Below are 22,758 nucleotides of genomic sequence, written 5' to 3' on the forward strand. Positions count from 1 at the left end.
ACTGATTTACTATATCATAAGCATTAACAAAAAACTGAGTCACCAGACCCAAAAGCAGCTATTGCATTGTATAGGGGCACCAGTAGTGATAAACAACAGTGTTTAGAGAAAAAACCCTTTAAGAAGAATCATAATTTATATGCTTCTTGTTATTCTTTATGTTGAAAATACATTCTGCAATCACGTCATGATTTTTTTCTAATATGTTTACAAAGCAAGCAGTTGCTAAGTGGGCAGGGAGTAGCCCGAACACCTTCATGGGACACTGCAGGAAACAAAAGGAGACAGGAAGGTGCTGATTAGCGGTTGCAGAGAGATCAGTCTGTGCTGGTTTCTTCTCTCTGGGATCCCTGCAGCCTGCGGCACAGACTCTGACCAGCTCCATTACGCTGCACAAACAGAACAGAGGGAGAATCAGGACTGATCCCCGGGCTGTCTGTATGGATCAGGGAGGGATGCCTTGCAGGTAAACTTGTGCAGAAGGGCCCAAGGGGGTGGGGCTCTGTACAAGAGCAAACCCTAACACGTTCCACCCTATCCAAGAACCACTCAGTTAAGGAGGTGTAAGCTGGTGACTCTCACCAGTCCAGGAAGAACCAGTACTATGCCCACATCTGCTTGGAGGTCGGATTTATTACTGAAACACCAGAACTCATGCAGAAACACCCAGCAAAGCAATTCCCCAGAAGCCTTTCCCCTCTCTGCCCCTTCCCTCCCATGCCCCTTCCTTCCTTCCCCTGCAGAGCAGGCAGCTCTTAACCCTTTCCTGGCTGTTTCACCCTGTCATGGGAAAACTAGCATAATGTCTGGCAATGGCTAAATGAGCACCAGTGTGTGATGCCCTCTAGCAGCGGCAGAGGCTTGGGACTCTCAAGCCTGAAGTTCTGGTTCTCTCTGTGCATGTGGCTTATCTGGGAGCTGCACTAGCTGAAGATCCCGAAGGGGCAGGGCCTGGATGACTCCAAGTTTAAATGACTCGGGCTAAGTGTCTCCCCCAACGGCCTCTCTGAGAACAAGTCACCTGGGACAGACGTTCCTTTACTGATCAAGTTTTTTTCTGTAGAGGAGCTGGATCCTTGGTAACTTCCTGCGGAGGAGAAGAGGGGGTTAGCATCTCCCTGAACGTGGGGGGGAGGGGAGTGGTGGTCCAGATGCTCTTCTCCTCACACTTCATCTTTCACTGATTATGTAACAGGATTTCACAGGCACCGAAACCCAATTCACAGCCATGTCAGAAGCAGTGTGAGATTAACAGGTATTAGCTTCTGGGATGATGATAATTCGTCACTAACCCCAAGTACACTGAGCTGCCTCTGAGCCCTGGGGACTTCTGGGCTACAGCAGCTAAACCTAAAACATTACAGAAAGAAGCATGGAGTATAGAGTAACTGGAACTGAAGAGGTCACACTGGAATTTTAATGTCCCTTTCTGGGACTTTTCTCCAGCCTGTGTGAACCTGGGGAGAATGGAGTGCACAGGGTCAATATGAACAGCTGCACAGCCAGTAGCTCAGAGGGGGTGAGCTGTGTATGTGTGGGGCAGGGGAACGGGGCTGCTCTCACTTACCTGGAGGTGAGTAGCCAGCTCCTTTTTTCCCTGCAGAGAGAGAAGGGCAGATTTCAGAGAGTGCAGTCCCCAAGGCAGGAGATGGCTCCCGTCTGTCCCCACAGCCCAGAAATGAGGCCCTTAGGCCAGCACTGACATTTGGGGCTCAGAGATTCAGGGGCCCACAACAGATCAAGTCCAAGGGGCAGGGAGACGACATCTCAGTGTGAGCAGTGCTCCTCCCTTACTCTACAGCAGTGGTGGGCAACCTGCGGCCTGTCAGGGTGATCTGGTTGTGGGCTGCGAGACATTTTGCAGACGTTGACCATCCACAGGCACAGCCCCCCCACAGCTCCCAGTGGCTGCGGTTTGCTGTTCCTGGTCAATGGGAGCTGCGGGAAGCAGGGTCCACAGGGACGTGCCGGCCACTTTGCCTGCAGGTGCCAATTCCTGCAGCTCCCATTGGCGGGGAACAGCGAACCATGGCCACTGGGAGCTGCAGGCGGCTGTGCCTGCAGACGGTCAATGTAAACAAACTGTCTTGTGGTCCATCAACGAATTATCCTGACGGCCTGCATGCAGCCCATTGGCCACAGGTTGCCCATCACTGCTCTGTAGTGTCTGGTTGTGGCCCAGCAGCAGCTCCCACGCCAGAGCCTCTGGCGCAGCCCCCAGAGGGACAGTCACACAGCACTGATCCTGGGCTCTGTATTGCTGCTGCCCCGAGGGCTGCATGGCCCAGCCAGTCCACAGAAGGCAGAAAACCCACCCACCCCAGGACTCTACCTGAGCCAATCTTTCTCCAGATGATGATTCCGACTACTGCAGCCACCACAACAGCCACCACGGCACCGATCACTCCAGTCACAATGGGGACCACATTGGACTGGGGCTCTGAAATGGAAAAGGAGCCAGTGAATACAGAAAAATACCCAGAATCCTCTTGCCCCACTACAGAGATCAGAATCTCTGCTTCCTGCTCTGGAAGCAGGTGCGGCAGGCCCCTCCCCTATGAAAGGGGGCAGTCACCCTGCTCCCCACATTAGGGCAATGTGTTGTAGCTGCCCCTGCCCTTCTCACCAGCTCTATGCAACTCGCGTGCAAACTTCAATATAGCCTCAGAGGATATTATTCCTATACCGTACGTAACATAAGTTCAACGGGGACAGGTGAGCAAAGCCCACAGGAAAGTAGGGAACATGAAGACCTGGGAGATGGGTCGGAAACAGGAGGGAGCACGGGCTATAATGGCAGAGAGAAAGGAGGGTCAGGGCAAAACTGGGAGGCAAGATAAAACCAGTATCTTAGATGCCTATATACAAATGCAAGAAGTATGGGTAATAAGCGGGAAGAACTGGAAGTGCTAATAAATAAATACAACTATGACATTGTTGGCATCACTGAAACTTGGTGGGATAATACACACGACTGGAATGTTGGTGTGGATGGGTATAGTTTGCTCAGGAAGGATAGACAGGGGAAAAAGGGAGGAGGTGTTGCCATATATATTAAAAATGTACACACTTGGACTGAGGTGGAGATGGACATAGGAGACGGAAGTGTTGAGAGTCTCTGGGTTAGGCTAAAAGGGGTAAAAAACACGGGTGATGTTGTGCTGAGAGTCTACTACAGGCCACCTAATCAGGTGGAAGAGGTGGATGAGGCTTATTTCAAACAACTAACAAAATCATCCAAAGCCCAAGATTTGGTGGTGATGGGGGACTTCAACTATCCAGATATATGTTGGGAAAATAACACCACGGGGCACAGACTATCCAATAAGTTCCTGGACTGCATTGCAGACAACTTTTTATTTCAGAAAGTTGAAAAAGCTACTAGGGGGGAAGCTGTTCTAGACTTGATTTTAACCAATAGGGAGGAACTTGTTGAGAATTTGAAAGTAGAAGGAAGCTTGGGTGAAAGTGATCATGAAATCATAGAATTTGCAATTCTAAGGAAGGGTAGAAGGGAGTACAGCAGAATAGAGACAATGGATTTCAGGAAGGCGGATTTTGGTAAGCTCAGAGAGCTGATAGGTAAGGTCCCATGGGAATCAAGACTGAGGGGAAAAACAACTGAGGAGAGTTGGCAGTTTTTCAAAGGGACGCTATTAAGGGCCCAAAAGCAAGCTATTCCGATGGTTAGGAAAGATAGAAAATGTGGCAAAAGACCACCTTGGCTTAACCACGAGATCTTGCGTGACCTACAAAATAAAAAGGCGTCATATAAAAAATGGAAACTAGGACAAATTACAAAGGATGAATATAGGCAAATAACACAGGAATGCAGAGGCAAGATTAGAAAGGCAAAGGCACAAAATGAACTCAAACTAGCTATGGGAATAAAGGGAAACAAGAAGACTTTTTATCAATACATTAGAAGCAAGAGGAAGACCAAGGACAGGGTAGGCCCATTGTTCAGTGAGGAGGGGGAAACAGTAACGGGAGACTTGGAAATGGCAGAGATGCTTCATGACTTCTTTGTTTCGGTCTTCACTGAGAAGTCTGAAGGAATGTCTAATATAGTGAATGCTTACAGGAAGAGGGTAGGTTTAGAAGATAAAATTAAAAAAAAGCAAGTAAAAAATCACTTAGAAAAGTTAGATGCCTGCAAGTCACCAGGACCTGATGAAATGCATCCTAGAATACTCAAGGAGTTAATAGAGGAGGTATCTGAGCCTCTAGCTATTATCTTTGGAAAGTCATGGGAGACGGGACAGATTCCAGAAGACTGGAAAAGGGCAAATATAGTGCCCATCTATAAAAAGGGAAATAAAAACAACCCAGGAAACTACAGACCAGTTAGTTTAACTTCTGTGCCAGGGAAGATAATGGAGCATGTAATTAAAGAAATTATCTGCAAACACTTGGAAGGTGGTAAAGTGATAGGGAATAGCCAGCATGGATTTACAAAGAACAAATCGTGTCAAACCAATCTGATAACTTTCTTTGATAGGACAATGAGCCTTGTGGATAAGGGAGAAGTGGTGGATGTGGTATACCTAGACTTTAGTAAGGCATTTGATACGGTCTCGCATGATATCCTTATCGATAAACTAGGCAAATACAATTTAGATGGGGCTACTATAAGGTGGGTGCATAACTGGCTGGATAACCGTACTCAGAGAGTAGTTATTAATGGCTCCCAATCCTGCTGGAAAGGTATAACAAGTGGGGTTCCGCAGGGGTCTGTTTTGGGACCGGCTCTGTTCAATATTTTCATCAACGACTTAGATGTTGTAGAACTGATAAATGAAATTGTTTTTAATTTATTAATGTAACTTCTGTTCACCATCCACACTACACTTGCCCACACTGTAACTTCTGTTCCATATTGTAATTCAAACCCCATTTTAAAACACTCACTCCATTTTGTAAAAGCTTCCTCCAACCTTCATTTTTGCAAACCCTGCTGTAATCTTATTAGTTTAGTTTAGATGTGTGAATGAGGTATGTGTGGATGACGGAATCAACCTCCAGCCCCAGCCTGTCCTGATGAGATATTCAAATACCAACAGCTGAAGACCTAGACAATAGCCCTAAACAAAGTAAGAAGCATCCACCCTAAAAAGAAAAGGACAACAGAACAACAGAAGCAAGATCAGAGCCAGGTTCAAGGCTGAAAGTCACCCCTGCAATTGATGGGTGATCAATCCAAACCCAGAGGCAGTGTGACACAGCAAGACCTATAGACTTTGAATCCAAACTAAAAGCCTATAAAAAAGAAGGGTGAGATGAGAGACTCTGGGTAACATTCTGCTGCCAACATGGAAGGACATCGGTGCAGGCCCAACAGAGATCCAGCTTGTCCTTGTGCCCGGCTTTCCTGGCCAGTTAGCTGCCACAAGCTACGAACCCAAGCTGCAAAAATCAAGCTATGAACTTAAGCTATCTTCAGGACTGGTAACTATGCAGCAGCTGCAGAACACCTGATGGATGTGTGTGTGTGTGTGTGTGAGTGTGTGTGTATGAGAATGTGTGTGTGTGTATGTATAGGTATTAGGTATAATGTGTGTGTATAAGAATTAAGATATTAGTTATTAGTCATAAATCAAATTGTTATCATAATAAATGTGGTATCTTTGTCTTGCCCCCTGAAAAGATCCTGTGTAGTTTTGTCTGTACAACAATGTTGGCATAGAAAGTACGCTTATTAAGTTTGCGGATGATACCAAACTGGGAGGGATTGCAACTGCTTTGGAGGACAGGGTCAAAATTCAAAATGATCTGGACAAATTGGAGAAATGGTCTGAGGTAAACCGGATGAAGTTCAATAAAGACAAATGCAAAGTGCTCCACTTAGGAAGGAACAATCAGTTTCACACATACAGAATGGGAAGAGACTGTCTAGGAAGGAGTATGGCAGAAAGAGATTTAGGGGTCAGAGTGGACCACAAGCTAAATATGAGTCAGTGTGATACGGTTGCAAAAAAAGCAAATGTGATTCTGGGATGCATTAACAGGTGTGTTGTAAACAAGACACGAGAAGTCATTCTTTCGCTCTACTCTGCGCTGATTAGGCCTTAACTGGAGTATTGTGTCCAGCTCTGGGCACCGCATTTCAAGAAAGATGTGGAGAAATTGGAGAGGGTCCAGAGAAGAGCAACAAGAATGATTAAAGGTCTTGAGAACATGACCTATGAAGGAAGGCTGAAATAATTGGGTTTGTTTAGTTTGGAAAAGAGAAGACTGAGAGGGGACATGATAGCAGTTTTCAGGTATCTAAAAGGGTGTCGTCAGGAGGAGGGAGAAAACTTGTTCACCTTAGCCTCCAATGATAGAACAAGAAGCAATGGGCTTAAACTGCAGCAAGGGAGATTTAGGATGGACATTAGGAAAAAGTTCCTAACTGTCAGGGTAGTTAAACACTGGAATAAATTGCCTAGGGAGGTTGTGGAATCTCCATCTCTGGAGATATTTAAGAGTAGGTTAGACAAATGTCTATCAGGGATGGTCTAGACAGTATTTGGTCCTGCCATGACGGCAGGGGACTGGACTCGATGACCTTTCAAGGTCCCTTCCAGTCCTAGGGTCTATGAATCTATATACCTAACACAGAGTGCCAAACGTGTAAATTCAATAACGAACCCTCACGGTCCCCAAGAACATAGGTCAGCAGCATTATCCCCATGTCAGAGAGGGGGAAGCTGAGAAATGAGACCTTTCCTGTCTCTTGGCAAGGCCAAAAGTGAGCTAGTGGAAAGAGAACTCAGGAGTCCTGGCTCCCAGCCCCCCTGCTCTAACCCACTGGACTCCAATCCCCTCCCAGAGCCAGGGAGAGAACTCAGGAGCCCTGGCTCCTGCCCCCCATGTTCTAACCCATCAGCCACCACCCCCTCCCAGAGCTGGGGAAAGAACTCAGGAGTCCTGCTCCCAGCCCCCCTGTTCTAAACACCAGCCCCCACTCCCCTCCCAGAGCTGGGGAGAGAACCCAGGAGTCCTGGCTCCCAGCCCCCCCCTGCTCTGACCCACCAGCCCCCACTCCCCTCCCAGAGCCAAGGAGAGAACCCAGGAGTCCTGGCTCCCAGCCCCCCCGCTCTAACCCCCCATCCCCACTCAGAGCCGGGGAGAGAACCGAAATTCCTGGCTCCCAGCCACCCCCCCAACCCCACTCCACTCCCAGAGCCAGGGTAGAAAGAATCACTGAAGTATCGATGGCGCCCCCTTTAAAAGCAAGCTCTGTAGCTGGGGAAGGTAGGAACAGGATAGAAGACCTACATAAGGCAGGAGCCAGGCTGATGAGTCTGAGGTGCAGATGGGGGAGGAAATGGACGGAGTACAAGACCCAAACTCAGAAGTGTGATAGATGCTAATAAATCACAGACTGGATTAGAAACAAGGCCTCACAAATGAACATAAACACGTACAATTGCATTCTAAGCAGCGGGGTGCTGGAGACTTGAGCTCAGACACCACTCTGTCACCAGAACCGCACATAACAAAATGATACACAAAAAAATCCAAACAGAGGTGGGGCACAGCACTGAAACAGAGATGACGCCAGGAATATCCTCATCTGAGTGTGCTGCTTGCTTCAGTTTACTGACTTGGTGGGCTAAGAACATTCCACACAGGGGCACTGGAAAGGCAGACACGTTCTCTCACTATTCACTGCAAAACGATTCATAGCGCATCACGGCTTAGTGCAGCACTAAGAATCGTGGGATATGCCCCCAGAAGTCCTACCTAGCACCTAATCCAGGTTAGTGCAGCTCCGATGTGGATATGGCTTAGTGGGTATGACTGAAATGTGACTTAGGTAGGTCTTCACTGCAGTTAACTCAGGTGATTGGCACCCAGATTTGAGTGCCCAGCTTAGCCTAGCCCAGGTGAGAGCAGCCATGCTGCAATCTCGCACTCAAGTGATGGTGTGCACACTGGCGCCACGCTCCTGTGTGTGTTGTTAGGACTTCTGGGGACACGTCCGTTGGTTCTTTGCACTGCAGTGAACTGAACTGCTCTACGATTCTTTCCTACTGAATTGTGGGAGAACTTGTCTGTCCTGCTGGGGTCCCTGTGCAAAAGTGTTCTTAGTTCAGCTTCGGAGCAACCCAGAGCAAGTTAGGGGAAATTGTGGGAAGGCACTGGAGGACACTGGATAGGGGTAACCAGCTCAAGTGAAAGTGGCATCCAGGCTTTAGCCTATGCCCCCAGCTGAGCCAGCTAGCCCAGGTTTAAAATACAACTAAACTCAGGCCAGAAGTTTGTGTGTGTGGACAGGAGTCAAGTTATGGGCAACACCAGGTAAGAGTCCAAGTTAACTCTGTAAATCTTGTCTTCGCTGCAAAAAAGGTGGTTTTTTTACATGCAGACAGCTCTGAAATCCTAATGGAAACAAGACAAGGGTTGTTTTTACCTCTATGTACCTAGCGACTGAGAGGTAAAAACTATCTGTGTGCCTGGTCTCCACTAGGATTTTGGCTCTCTCGTGGTAACACACATCACCCTTTTTTTCAGCAGTGAAGACATAAGACTCCAAGGAGGTCCAGCCCCAGCCCAGAAAAGGGGAGACATTTTTACAGAGTTAGCCAGTGGAGTTTTACCTTTCGATAAGGACAATGGGGTCTCAACCCTAGCCCTCCCCTCCCTTTGGTGTATTCTCCTCCACCTCTCCCAGACAGGCACTCTGCCCTCTCCTCACCCCAGAAGACATTGAGAGGCTCTGGCAGGCTGCTGTGATCCACAAGGCAGGAGATGGTTGGGAGATGTTCGGGAGATCTCCACACCAGAATATAACCTGGAGAGGGAAGTAAACAAAGTGAGCGGGGATACCCTTGCGACCCCAAGATTTGATCCAAGGAGGAATAGTGGAGTAGAAACCAGAGTAACGGGTGATGCTGGTGGTAGAAAGTTTGTGCACGACGGGGGAAAGAATGTCACTGACGCCAAACGCCAAAAATTAAAAGGTCTGTACACTAATGTGAGGAGCCTAGGTAACAAGATGGAGGAACTGGAGTTACTAGTGCAGGAAGTGAAGCCGGATATTATAGGGATTACCGAAACCTGGTGGAATAGTACTCATGACTGGAGCACGGGTATTGAAGGCTATGTGCTGTTTAGAAAAGACAGGAAGAAAGGCAAAGGTGGTGGAGTAGCCTTGTACATCAATGATGAAATTAAATGTAGCGAAATAAGAAGCGATGGAATAGATAAGACAGAGTCTGTCTGGGCAAAAATCACACTGGGTAAAAAAGCAACTAGAGCTTCCCCTGAGATAGCGCTTGGGGTGTGCTACAGACTGCCAGGATCGGATTGGGATATGGATAGAGACCTCTTTAATGTCTTTAATGAAGTAAACACAAAGGGGAAATGTGTGATTATGGGGGACTTCAACTTCCCAGATATAGACTGAAGGACGAGTTCTTGCAAGAATAATAGGGGTCAGATTTTTCTGGATGTGATAGCGGATGGATTTCTTCATCAAGTAGTTGAAGCACCTACAAGAGGGGATGCCATTTTAGATTTGGTGTTGGTGAGCAGTGAGGACCTCGTAGAAGAAATGGTGGTAGGGGACAACCTTGGTTCGAGTGATCATGAGCTGATTCAGTTCAAACTAGATGGAAGGATAAACAAATGTAGATCTGGGATTAGGGTTTTTGACTTCTCGAGGGCTAATTTTAAAGAGTTAAGGAAATTAGTTAGGGAAGTGGATTGGATGGAGGAATTAGTGGATTTAAATGTGGAGGAGGCCTGGAATTACTTTAAGTCACAGCTGCGGAGACTGTCGGAAGCCTGCATCCCGAGAAAGGGGAAAAAAACCATGGGCAGGAGTTGTAGGCCAAACTGGATGAGCAAACAACTCAGAGAGGGGATTAGACAAAAGCAGAAAGCTTACAGGGAGTGGAAGGAAGGCAGGATCAGTAAGGAAAGCTACCTTGGTGAGGTCAGAACATGTAGGGATAAAGTGAGGAAGGCTAAAAGCCGCATTGAACTGGACCTTGCAAAGGGAATCAAAACCAATAGTAAAAGGTTCTACAGCCACATAAATAAGAAGAAAACAAAGAAAGAAGAAGTGGGGCCGCTATACACTGAGGATGGAATGGAGGTTAAGGATAACCTAGGCATGGCCCAACATCTAAACAAGTACTTTGCCTCAGTTTTTAATAAGACTAGTGAGGAACCTTGCGATGATGGAGGGATGATAAACGGGAATGTGGATATGGAAGTGGATATTACCGCAACTGAGGTAGAGGCCGTACTTGAACAGCTCGATGGGACGAAGTCGGAGGGCCCGGACAATCTCCATCCGAGGATATTAAAGGAACTGGTGCGTGAAATTGCGAGCCCGTTAGCGAGAATTTTTAAGCAATCGATAAACTCGGGGGTTGTGCCATATGACTGGAGGATTGCTAATGTAGTTCCTATTTTTAAGAAAGGGAATAAGAGTGATCCGGGTAATTATAGGCCTGTTAGCTTGACGTCTGTAGTATGTAAGGTCTTGGAAAAAATTTTAAGGGAGAAAGTAGTTAAGGACATAGAGGTCAATGGTAATTGTGACGAATTGCAACACAGATTTACTAAAGGTAGATCGTGCCAAACCAATCTGATCTCCTTCTTTGAGAAGGTGACGGATTACTTGGATAAAGGAAATGCGGTAGATATAATTTACCTAGATTTCAGTAAGGCGTTCGACACGGTTCCGCACAGGGAGCTGTTAGTTAAATTGGAAAAGATGGGGATGAATATGAAAGTTGTAAGGTGGATAAGGAACTGGTTAAAGGGGAGACTCCAGAGGGTTGTATTGAAAGGTGAACTGTCGGACTGGAAGGAGGTCACCAGTGGAGTCCCTCAAGGATCGGTTTTGGGACCGATCTTATTTAACCTTTTTATTACTGACCTTGGCACAAAGAGCGGGAATGTGCTAATAAAGTTTGCGGATGACACGAAGCTGGGGGGTATTGCTAACACGGGGAAGGACAGGGATACTATTCAGGAAGATCTGAACCACCTTGTAAACTGGAGTAATAGAAATAGGATGAAGTACAACAGTGAAAAGTGCAGGGTCATGCATTTAGGAATTAGTAATAAGAATTTTGGATATACGTTGGGGGCGCATCGGTTGGAAGCGACGGAGGAGGAGAAGGACCTTGGGGTACTGGTTGATAGCAGGATGACTATGAGTCGCCAATGTGATACGGCTGTTAAAAAAGCAAATGCGATTTTGGGATGCATCAGGCGGGGTATTTCCTGCAAGGATAAGGAGGTGTTAGTACCGTTATATAAGGCGTTGGTGAGACCCCATCTGGAATACTGTGTGCAGTTCTGGTGTCCCATGTTCAAGAAGGATGAATTCAAACTGGAACAGGTTCAGAGACGGGCTACAAGGATGATCCGAGGAATGGAAAAACTGCCTTATGAAAGGAGACTCAAAGAGCTTGGCTTGTTTAGCCTGGCCAAAAGAAGGCTGAGGGGGGATATGCTCGCACTATATAAATATATCAAGGGGGTTAACGTTAGGGACGGAGAGGAATTATTTAGGTTTAGTACTAATGTAGGCACGAGGACGAATGGGTATAAACTGGATATTAGGAAGTTTAGACTTGAAATTAGACGAAGGTTTCTGACCATTAGGGGAGTGAAGTTCTGGAATAGCCTTCCGAGGGAAGTAGTAGGGGCAAAAGACTTTCCTGGCTTTAAGACAAAGCTTGATAAGTATATGGAGGGGATGTTATGATAGGATCGTTAATTTGGGCAATTGATCTTGAATTACCACCAGACAGGTCTGCTCAATGGTCTGCGGGGAGATGTTGGATGCGATGGGTACTGAGTTGCTGCAGAGAATTCCTTCTTGGGTGCTAGCTGGTGACTCTTGCCCACATGCTCAGGGTTTAGCTGATCGCCATATTTGGGGTCGGGAAGGAATTTTCCTCCAGGGCGGATTGGCAGGTGCCCTGGAGGTTTTTCGCCTTCCCCTGCAGCGTGGGGCACGGGTCACTTGCTGGTGGTTTCTCTGCAGCTTGAGGTCTTCAAACCATTTTTGAGGATTTCAATAACTCGATCCTGGGATAGGGGTTGTTATAAAATTGGATGGGTGGGGTTCTGTGGCCTGCCTTGTGCAGGAGGTCAGACTAGATGATCAGATTGGTCCCTTCTGACCTATGAGTCTATGAGTCTATGAGTAACGGCCTCCCTCCTTGGGATTGATCTCCAAGGTTGCCCGAATCTGGTAGGTCCCATCCCCACTGGGTAGGATGTCCCCTCGCTGAGTCTCTTGCTCTCTCATCTCCCCGTTTTTCATCCAGGTCACAGCGATGTCCCGGGGGTAGAAGCCATAGGCCCTGCAGGAGAGCCTGGTGAGCCCGTCAGTGGTTGCCTTGTCTGACACCTCAATGGCTGCGGGTTCTGAAAAGCCAACGGTATTAGAAGTCATTTGGAGAGCAGCACTCACATCTATTTACTTCTCTAGCCTTCACTACTGTTATGTCTGAGCAACTCACCATCTTTAATGTGAGAACTAACACAATTTTCACCTTAGAGAGGCAGAGCTGTTAACCCCTTTGTACAAATGAGAAACCAAGGCTCAGAGAATATATGGGCTAGATTCACAATAGGACTTAAGCACTTAACTGCCTCTTTAGGCACCTAAAACATCAGGCCCCCCTGGGATTCACTAAGCTTCCACTCAGCTGCTGCCAAACCCTGTAGGCACCTAAACTCACTCAGCACCTATGGGTTTTTGCAGTAAAAGTTTCGTAAGGACCTGCGTTCCTGCCTCTGGGCATGTACAGTGCAGCCTCACAGCAGCTGTTCGGATGCCAAAGCCCCAGAGCAATGCACAAAGGAGGGGACGATAGACATTCCTCCATCTAACTTGCAGGCAGAATCTGATCCAACCAGAGAAAGAGAGAGCAAGTGTGAGAATGGCTCTGCAGCTGGGTGGTTGGAGCCCTCACCTGGGAGGCGGGCGACCCTGGGGCCAGTGCCTCTGCTCCATCCCTCATCATTTATCCATAGCAGAACAGCTCCCAAAGCAGAACTCTCCAGAGCTTGGTGGCCAGGGCACCCCTGTGATGTGTCAGAGCCCTGCACAAATCCCATCTCCCATGCAGGCAGAGAGGGGCCTGGAATCAGGAGTCTCCCACAGCCCAAGTAATGCCCAAACCACTGGGCTAAAAGTTCTGAGAGAGGCTCCCTTCCTCCACCCCACAGCTTCCTGCAAAAACAGCAGAGGTGTTGAGCTCCCAGAAAGGGTCTGCAGCTGAGAGAGAAGCCCAATTCAATGTCCTTGAGTCCCTAGCCAGGTGCCTGAACCACTGCGCTTACTACTTCATCTGTGCAGCCACTCCTGATGGCCTGGAGAATTAAACATTTTGAGGCTCAAGAACGGGAGAGAAGTTGTGGAGTGTGGGAGTGGAAGAGTCAGAGTTACAGGCAGGGAACAGCCCTCTACCACTCATGGGGAAGGGTCCCATTCAGTCTCAGCTCAGGTCACCATGGGGTGCAGCCAGAATTCTCCATTGCCTTATTATTTGTATTGATACCTAGCCAATAAGGGAGATGTGCCTCTGTTCCCTGGTCATGAAGACAATGTTGCCACCCTTTGGAATGTTTGGTTTTTCTTAAAGCCCCACCTCCTGGAATCATGGGACTGTGGGATAGACTCTCTGCTTTCACTAGTAATAATACAAAAAATTAAGTCTCTAAGATTTATGGTTAAGGAGAAAAGCTTGAAAACACAAACCCTAGAGCAGGGATCCCCACCACGGTGCCCATGGGTGCCATGGGGCCCACGAGGGCATCTAAATAAGGGAATTTGTACAGCAGGGTCTGAAACAGGAGATTGGGAACACGGACGTTTAATTTGAGGAAGGTCTCAGTATGTACTGGAAGAACCAGAGACTCCCTGAGTGAGGAGCATTCTCCTCCCTCCTCCCCTCCCAAGCTCCTTGGGGCATGGACAGTCTTTGTCCTGTGTTCGTACAGTATCTAGCACAATGAGGTCCAGGGCCATGACTGGTGCTCCTAGGCACTACTACAAAACAGGTAACAAATAATAATAATGACTTAGAGATGGAAGCTGCATTGAGAAGAGATTTATCAACAATGATTTAGTCATTTGTCTGATGGTGTCTCCGATTCCTTTACCCCTCAGACACAGGATGGGAGGTGGACATAGATCAGCTAAACTGCTCCGCTTTGACATTCAGATCGGGGTTGGACAGAGATTCTCTGAAGCAGGAGAGGGGAAAATACCCTATTACCAAGTCTTGGGCAGTGTTTCCAGACCTTTTTGATACCAGGGACCAGGTTTACTGTCTTCCGAAACTGTGTAGGGAGACCTCAGGGGCTGGCGCTGGTCCATGGACCGCTCGTTGAGAAACACTGCTCTAGCATGGACGGTGTGTGGCTCTAGCATTTAGAGAGTCTGGCCCGAGTGCTGGAAGCTCCCCTGGCCCCACCCCCTGTGCAGCTGCCTCCTGAGGCCAAGCCCACACTCCACTCCCACTCCGCCCCCGGCTCCATAGGCACCGACTTCTGCTCACACTGACGGGTGCTCGACCCCCACTCTGCCCTTGGCCCCACCCCAACTCCACCCCTTCCATGAGGCCCTGCCCCTGCCCCACCCCCATTCCAGCCCCTTCCCCAAAGTCCCTACCACAACTCCAGCCCCTCCCTGCTCTATTGAACCCCTTCCTCCCATCCCTGCCTCGCTTCCTCCTCCCCTGAGCATGCCACGTTTCCACTCCTCCCGCTCCCTCCTGGAGCATTCTAATGCTGTCAAACAGATGTTTGGCGGCAGTCGGGCAGGAAACGCTGGGAGGCAGGCAGAGGAGCAGGGATGCAGTGCGCTCAGGGGAGGAGGAGGTGGGGCCGGGGGGAAGGGACTTCGGCTGCCAGTGGGTGCAGAGCACCCACTAATTTTTCCCCGTGGGTGCTCCAGCCCCAGGGCACCCACAGAGTTGGTGCCTATGCCAGGCCCCACTCACACTTGGCCCTCTTGCCCGTCAAGTCTCTCCCCTCTTTACCCCCTCCCCAAGTCACTCCACTCCACCTTCCCTGAGACCCCCACCGTTCACTGCGTCCCTCCTCTCTTCCACCCCATGGAGGAAGGGAGGCCCCACCCTGTCCCCAAAGCCCCACCCCACTCACTCCATCCACACACCCCCTCCATTGCTCACTCTCCCCCACCCTCTATCACTTTCATCAGGCTGAGGCAGGGGCTTGGGGGGGGGCGGTTCAGTGTGGGAGGGGGCTCTGGGCTGGGGCAGGTGGTTGGGGTGCAGGAGCGGGTGAGGGGTGCAAGCTCTGGGAGGGAGTTTGGGTGCAGGTCGGGGTACGGGGTACTGGCTCTGAGAGGGGGCTCAGGCCTGGGGTACAGGCTTCCACCGGGCAGCACTTACCTCGGATGGCTCCTGGTCAGCAGTGCAGCAAGGCTAAGGCAGGTTCCCTGCCTGCCCCGGCCCCACGTCATTCCTGGAAGAGACCAACATGCCAGTGAGGCCCCTGGGGGGGTACGTGGCTCCACACGCTGCCCCTCTCTGCAGGGACTGCCCCACAGGTCCCATTGGCCACAGTTTCCCATTCCTGGACAATGGAAGCTGTGAGGGAGGTGTTTGCAGGCAGGAGCAGCGCACAGAGACCCCTGCCCAGCCTTACCCCACAGGCTGCAGGGGCATGCTGGTCACTTCCAGGAATGGCGTGGGGCCACTCCAGGCAGGGAACCTGCCTTAGTGGCAGCCCCACTGCACTGCCAGAGATCGCAATCCACAGGGAGAGTCTCTAGGGTCGACCAGTTGATCACAATCGACCGTTTGGTGACTCTTGCTCTAGGATATGCCTTTGCTCTACTACTTCACCCCTCACCTCTCCCTTGAAGAACCTCGTTCCCATACTGCTGGTATTTTCTTAGCCCCTCAATACTCTCCTTCTCTGTGTACTGCTTCCGATACTGAAGATCGGCTGTATCCTCATTCCATCTGCGCTGGGTGATCTCAGCTTCCTTGCCGCAGCGACCCATGTGTAAGTGTTCATATCAAAGCTGAGGAAGTCGTCCCCATCATATGCAAGTTGCCGGGACCCTCCGATGCTGCCATCCTCCCGAATCTCACAGCCGCTCCTGCGCTGCAGAGTGTGAAACCCTGAAACACACACAAGAGCCTGATCCTGCAGTCATTTACAACTAGGTGTGCAGTGCAGTGGGATTTCAAAAAAAATACCTATGTGACTTAGAAGTGCAATTCCCATTATACGTAGTTAGTAGAACTTAAGTTAATTAAATTAACTATTTTGAAAACTAAAATGCCCTCTAATCAATTATATTGGCCACACCCTGACCTCTCATATGGCTCCTCTGTGCCACTAGGTAGGACAAAGTGTCTCTAAAGCAGCCCTTATTGGGCAAATGAAAATTTACTCAAGGTGGGGGCAAACCTGGGGGGTACAGAGCTGAATAGCTGGCTGTAGGCCACCCCACTTTCTCACGCAGGTCTACACTAGAAACGCTACATCAGTGCAGCTGCACTGTTGTAGGGTGTTAATGAAGACACTCAAAACTGATGGGTGAGGGCTTCACTTGTTGGCTTAGTGTATCCATCTCTGCAAGAGATGATAGCTATGCCAGTGGGAGAAACTCTCACGCCACCATAGTGCCACCCACACCAGTGGGTAAGTCAGTATAACTACATTACTCAGGGGTATGGATTATTCACAGCCGAGCAATCTAGTTATACTGAAGTAATTTTGTAGTGTAGACCAGCGCTCAAGTCCTGGTTTAGGGAGAGGGTTGCAGACAGGGCCAGCTCTACTATTTTTGCTTCCCCAAGCAAAAGAGAAAAAAAACGCTTGGATTGCTGCCGCCCGAACTGCTAAAGAACAAAAACAAAAAGCCACCCAGACTGTGCCACCCCAAGAATGGACGGAATGCCACCCCTTAGCATGTGCCGTCCCAGGCACGTGCTTGTTCCACTGATACCTGGAGCCAGCCCTGGTTGCAGAGAGACTGTGGCTACCGTGTAACCCCCATCTGGAGTAATAGCCCCTCATGGGCTGCTGCAAACTGGCATACTTTTCAGCAGTCCTAAGGCTGGGAGTGAGGAATGTGAACCAGATCCAGGACTGGGGGATGTAAATGTGGTTTACAGAGGAATTCTGCTCTGGTGATTTTGGGGATTCAGCCCAGGGAGTGCAAAGTGAGCGTAAAATATTTCCACCTTTGTGAATGGAGACCTCTGGCACTGTACTATTATTCACCCACTTTCCAGAGGTGTGAATGTGACACAAGGTGCAGGATAGGTGAGTCAGGCACAGTGCGTTTCTTTCTGGGAAACACCATCCTGAGCAGAACTATTCTCCTTCTGCTCTTTCCTTGTACTTTTCTACATTGTGCCTCAGGTCTAATAAAACATACATGGAAGTGAAACGAGGGACGTGATCTAGAGATGACTGGCTGTGAAGTCAGGGTAACTAACACACAAGCACTATAAATATTCCCCTCTCCTTTAGGCCTGTAGGATTTGTTATTTCTCTCAAACTCACCCCCAGTCTGATTGTAGCGCTCCATTAAAATTCTCATGCTGTCTTTGAACACCTGCTGTTTTGCGATTCCACGTCTGGTACCACTCTCCCAGTAATCAGCACCCACATTGTCTTTTATCCACTGGGCTCGTGGTTTGTACAGCCCACTGTCACTGTCACACTCAACAAAGAGGTTGTCGTCGAGATACCCAACAGAGGCATATGCTGGGAGTCCAGGTTCAGGGTTAGAGACTGCAGTGCGGAAATACTGCAGGGAATGAGTTACTGAGAGAGAAAGAGAAAAAAAGACATCAGCAAACAGGGATCACTATTACTGACCTTCTCCAAGCTGCCCAAACACTAAGAGCTATTCCCTTCCCCTGACTTATCTTCACAAAACCAAAGGAAAGGGAATACAGGGATTTTCCTAAAACCAACTGTAAATAGAATCACTGGGTTGGAAGGGACCTCAGGACTAACACCAACTAAATCATCCCAGCCAGGGCTTTGTCAAGCTGGGCCTTAAAAACCTCTAAGGAAGGAGATTCCACCACCTCCCTAGGGAACCCAGTCCAGTGCTTCACCCCCCTCCTAGCGAAATAGTGTTTCCTAATATCCAACCTAAACCTCCCTCACTGTAACTTGAGACCATTGCTCCTTGTTCTGTCATCTGCCACCACTGAGAACAGTCTAAATCCATCCTCTTTGGAACCCCCCTGCAGGTAGTTGAAAGCAGCTATCAAATCCCCCCTCATTCTTCTCTTCTGCAGACTAAACAATCCCAGTTCCATCAGCCTCTCCTCATAAGTCATGTGCTGCAGCCCCCTAATCATTTTCATTGCCCTCTGCTAGACTCTCTCCAATTTGTCCACATCCTTTCTATAGTAGGGGGCCCAAAACTGGATGCAGTACTCACTGGTGCCGAACAGAGAAGAATAATCACTTCCCTTGATCTGCTGGCAGTGCTCCTACTAATGCAGCCCAATATGCCGTTAGCCTTCTTGGCAACAAGAGCACACTGCTGACTCATATCCAACTTCTCGTCCACTGTAACCCCTAGGTCCTTTTCTGCAGAACTGCTACCTGGCCACTTGGTCCCCAGCCTGTAGCAGTGCATGGGATTCTTCCATCCTAAGTGTGGGACTCTGCACTTGTCCTTGTTGAACCTCATCAGGTTTCTTCTGGCCCAACCCTCCAATTTGTCTAGTTTGCTCTGGACCCTATCCCACCTTCCAGCGTATCTACCTCTCCCCCCAGCGTAGTGTCGCCTGTGAACTTGCTGAGGATGCAAATCCATCCCATCCTCCAGAATATTAATAAAGATGTTGAACAAAATCAGCCCCAGGAATGACCTCTGGGGCACTCTACTTGAAACCAGCTGCCAACTAGACATCGAGACATTGATCACTACCCGCTGAGCCCGACAATCTAGCCAGTTTTCTATCCACCTTATAGTCCATTCATCCAGCCCATACTTCTTTAACTTGCTGGCAAAAATACTGCGGGAGACCGTATCAAAAGCTTTGCTAAAATCAAGAAATATCACATCCACTGCTTTTCCCTCATCCGCAGACCCAATTATCTCATCAGAGAAGGCAATCAGGTTGGTCAGGCATGACTTGCCCTTGGGGAATCCATGCTGACTGTTCCTGATCACTTTCCTCTCCTATAAGCGCTTCAGAATTGATTCCTTGAGGACCTGCTCCATGATTTTGCTGGGGACTGAGGTGAGGCTGACAGGTCTCTAGTTCCTCGCGTTCTCTTTCTTCCCTTTTTTAAAAGATGGGCACTACATTTGCCTTTTTCCAATTGTCCTGGACCTCCCCCAATCGCCCCGAGTTTCCAAAGATAATGGCCAATAACTCTGCAATCACATCCATCAAGTCCCTCAGCACCCTCGGAATCATTAGATCTGGCTCCATGGACTTGTGAACGTCCAGCTTTTCTAAGTAGTCCTTAGAACATAACATAAGAACATAAGAATGGCTGTACCGGGTCAGACCAAAGGTCCAGCTAGCCCAGTATCCTGTCTACTGACAGTGGTCAATGCCAGGTGTCCCAGGGAGAGTGAAGCTAACAGGCGATGATCAAGTGATCTCTCTCCTGCCATCTGTGATGAACTGGGATTGTTCTTGCTGTAGTCTGTGAATGCTGAGGGAGGACGATCTGCATTGGGGGATGGGAGACTGGCTGTAGAGAGAATACCTGAGCATGTAACCCGAGAACCCAGGAATGGGGAGAGGCCAGGTGACACCTCTGCCTGGGAAGCTGGACAAAAGGCTGGAGAGTGAGAGGAGTTTCAGGAGCTGGGGAATGGAGGGAAGCACAAACAGGGCTCTGACCCCCCAATGGGGCTGTGGTGCTCCTGGGACCCCAAGATGGACTTAATTGGGGAGGATCCTGTTATCTATGCCTGTAAAACCTGTGTTCCTGTCGTCTAAATAAACGTTCTGCTTTACTGGCTGGCTGAGAGTCCTGGGGAATTGCATGAAGCTGGGGGTGCAGGGCCCTGACTCCCCCACACTCCGTGACATCATCCATCTCCATCCTCTGACAAAAAGACGCTAGGGACACGATTCCTTACCCATCCTGGCTAATAGCCATTTATGACTTAACCTCCATTAATTTATTCAGTTCTCTTTTAAACACTGTTATAGTCCTATCCTTCACAACCTCCTCAGGTAAGGAGTTCCACAAGTTGACTGTGCGCTGTGTGAAGAAAAACTTCCTTTTATTTGTTTTAAACCTGCTGCCTATTCATTTCATCTGTTGACCCCTAGTTCTTGTATTATGGGAATAAGTAAATAACTTTTCCATATCCACTTTCTCCACATCACTCATGATTTTCTATACTTCTACCATATCCCCCCCTTAGTCTCCTCTTTCCAAGTTGAAGAGGCCTAGGCTCTTTAATCTCTTCTTATATGGGATCCTCTCCAAACCCATAATCATTTTAGTTGCCCTTTAATGAACCTTTTCTAGGGCCAGTATATTTTTTTGAGATGAGGAGACCACATCTGTACCCAGTATTCGAGATGTGGGCGTACCATGGATTTATATAAGGGCAATAATATATTCTCAGTCTTATTCTCTATCCCTTTTTAATGATTCCTAACATTCTGTTTGCTTTGTTGACCGCCTCTGCACACTGCGTGGACATCTTCAGAGAACTATCCACGATGACGACAAGATCTTTTTCCTGACTCGTTGTAGCTAAATTAGCCCCCATCATATTGTATGTATAGTTGAGGTTATTTTTTCCAATGTGCATTACTGTACCTTTATCCACATTAAATTTCATTTGCCATTTTGTTGCCCAATCACTTAGTTTTGTGAGATCTTTTTGAAGTTCTTCACAGTCTGCTTTGATCTTAACTATCTTGAGCAGTTTAGTATCATCTGCAAACTTTGCCATCTCACTGTTTACTCCTTTCTCCAGGTCATTTATGAATAAGTTGAATAGGATTGGTCCTAGGACTGACCCTTAGGGAACACCACTAGTTACCCCTCTCCATTCTGAGAATTTACCATTAATTCCTACCCTTTTTTCCCTGCCTTTTAACCAGTTCTCAGTCCACGAAAGGACCTTCCCTTTTATCCCATGACAGCTTAATTTACATAAGAGCCTTTGGTGAGGGACCTTGTCAAAGGCTTTCTGGAAATCTAAGTACACTATGTCCACTGGATCCCCCTTGTCCATGTTTGTTGACCCCTTCAAAGAACTCTAATAGATTAGTAAGACACGATTTCCCTTTACAGAAACCATGTTGACTATTGCTCCTTAACCTGTTCTTTCTCCACAGAGGGCTGGTCACCTTCTCCCCATACTGTGCTGCCCAGTGCAGCAGTCTGGAAGCTGCCCTTGCCTGTGAAGATCAAGGCAGAAAAAGCACTGAGCATGTGACCAGTTGGATCACAGGACCCCCCCTTGGGAACTGCCAACTGATGTGCCAAGACTACTACTGCCCCTGCCTTCCCTGCCAGCCTGGGACTCCAGCACCCTATCTTGCTGAGCCAGACCTGCCCGTCTGCTCCAACACAGACCCAAGGTCTGAACCACATGCCCCAAAGCTGCAGACTTAACTGAAAGCAACTTACAGAAGTGTTCCTGTCTTTAACACTCAGATGCCCAGCTCCCAGTGGGATCCAAACCCCAAATACATCCGTTTTACCCTGTATAAAGCTTATGCAGGGTAAACTCAAATTGTTCGCCCTCTATATCACTGATAGAGAGATATGCACAGCTGTTTGCCCCCCCAGGTATTAATACATACTCTGGGTTAATTAACAAGTAAAAAGTGATTTTATTAAATACAGAAAGGAGGATTTAAGTGGTTCCAAGTAGTAACAGACAGAACAAAGTGAATTACCAAGCAACATAAAATAGAACATGCAAGTCTAAGCCTACTACAGTAATAAAACTGAATACAGATAAAACCTCACCCTGAGAGATGTTTCAATAAGTTTCTTTCACAGACTGGAGACACCTTCCTAGTCTGGGCCCAATCCTTTCCCCGGTACACCCTTGTTCCAGCTCAGGTGGTGGCTAGGAGATTTCTCATGACTGCAGCACCATTTGTTCTGTTCCTGCTTGTCAAGGTATTTTTCCCACTTTGAACTTTAGTGTCCAAAAAGTAGGGACCTGAATGTACCCTTCTAAGCTTAATTCCTAGCTTAGATATGATAGCACTGCCACCAGCCAAAATACAGTGTTTGGCACACTTTCTGTTCCCCGAAAACCTTCCCTGGGGAACCCAAGACCCAAACCCCTTAAGTCTCAAAACCAGGAGAAATGAACCATTCCCCCTCCTTTCCCCCTCCCAGACTTTCCCCTCCCTGGGTTACCCTGAAAGACTACACTAATCCAAACTCCTTAAAACAGAGAGGAATTGACCTTGCCTCCCTCCTTTCCCCCCTACCAATCCCTGGTGAGTTCAGACCCAATCCCCTTGGGTCTTAAACAAGGGAAAAAAATCAATCAGGTTCTTCAAAAAGAAAGCTTTTAATTAAAGAAAGAAAAAAGTAAAAATTATCTCTGTAAAATCAGGATGGAAAATGTTTACAGAGTATTCAGCTCATATAGACTAGAGGGACTTCCCCCCGCCAGCCTGAGAATTCAAGTTACAAGAAACAGAGGTAAAAAATACTTCCAGCAAAATACACATTCACAAGTTAAGAAAACAAACATAAGACTAATCCGCCTTTTCTAGCTAGTACTTACTATTTTGAACATAAGAGACTGTTTCAGAAAGATTGGAG

The 22,758-nt window shown here is 48.1% G+C and overlaps 1 long non-coding RNA gene and 1 pseudogene across 1 annotated transcript; one reads left to right on the forward strand and one right to left on the reverse strand.

Moving 5' to 3' along the window:
* The window catches only part of LOC127033086 (class I histocompatibility antigen, F10 alpha chain-like), a 28,551-nt pseudogene continuing 5,793 nt past the window's right edge, over positions 1–22,758 (reverse strand).
* Positions 5,069–5,646, forward strand: LOC127032778 (uncharacterized). Its single transcript, XR_007768921.1, has 2 exons — positions 5,069–5,505; positions 5,542–5,646. It is a non-coding gene; the product is annotated as an uncharacterized LOC127032778 (long non-coding RNA).

This window comes from Gopherus flavomarginatus, chromosome 12 (genome assembly GCF_025201925.1).
Source record: "Gopherus flavomarginatus isolate rGopFla2 chromosome 12, rGopFla2.mat.asm, whole genome shotgun sequence".
In the NCBI taxonomy this organism is placed as follows: Eukaryota; Metazoa; Chordata; order Testudines; family Testudinidae; genus Gopherus; species Gopherus flavomarginatus.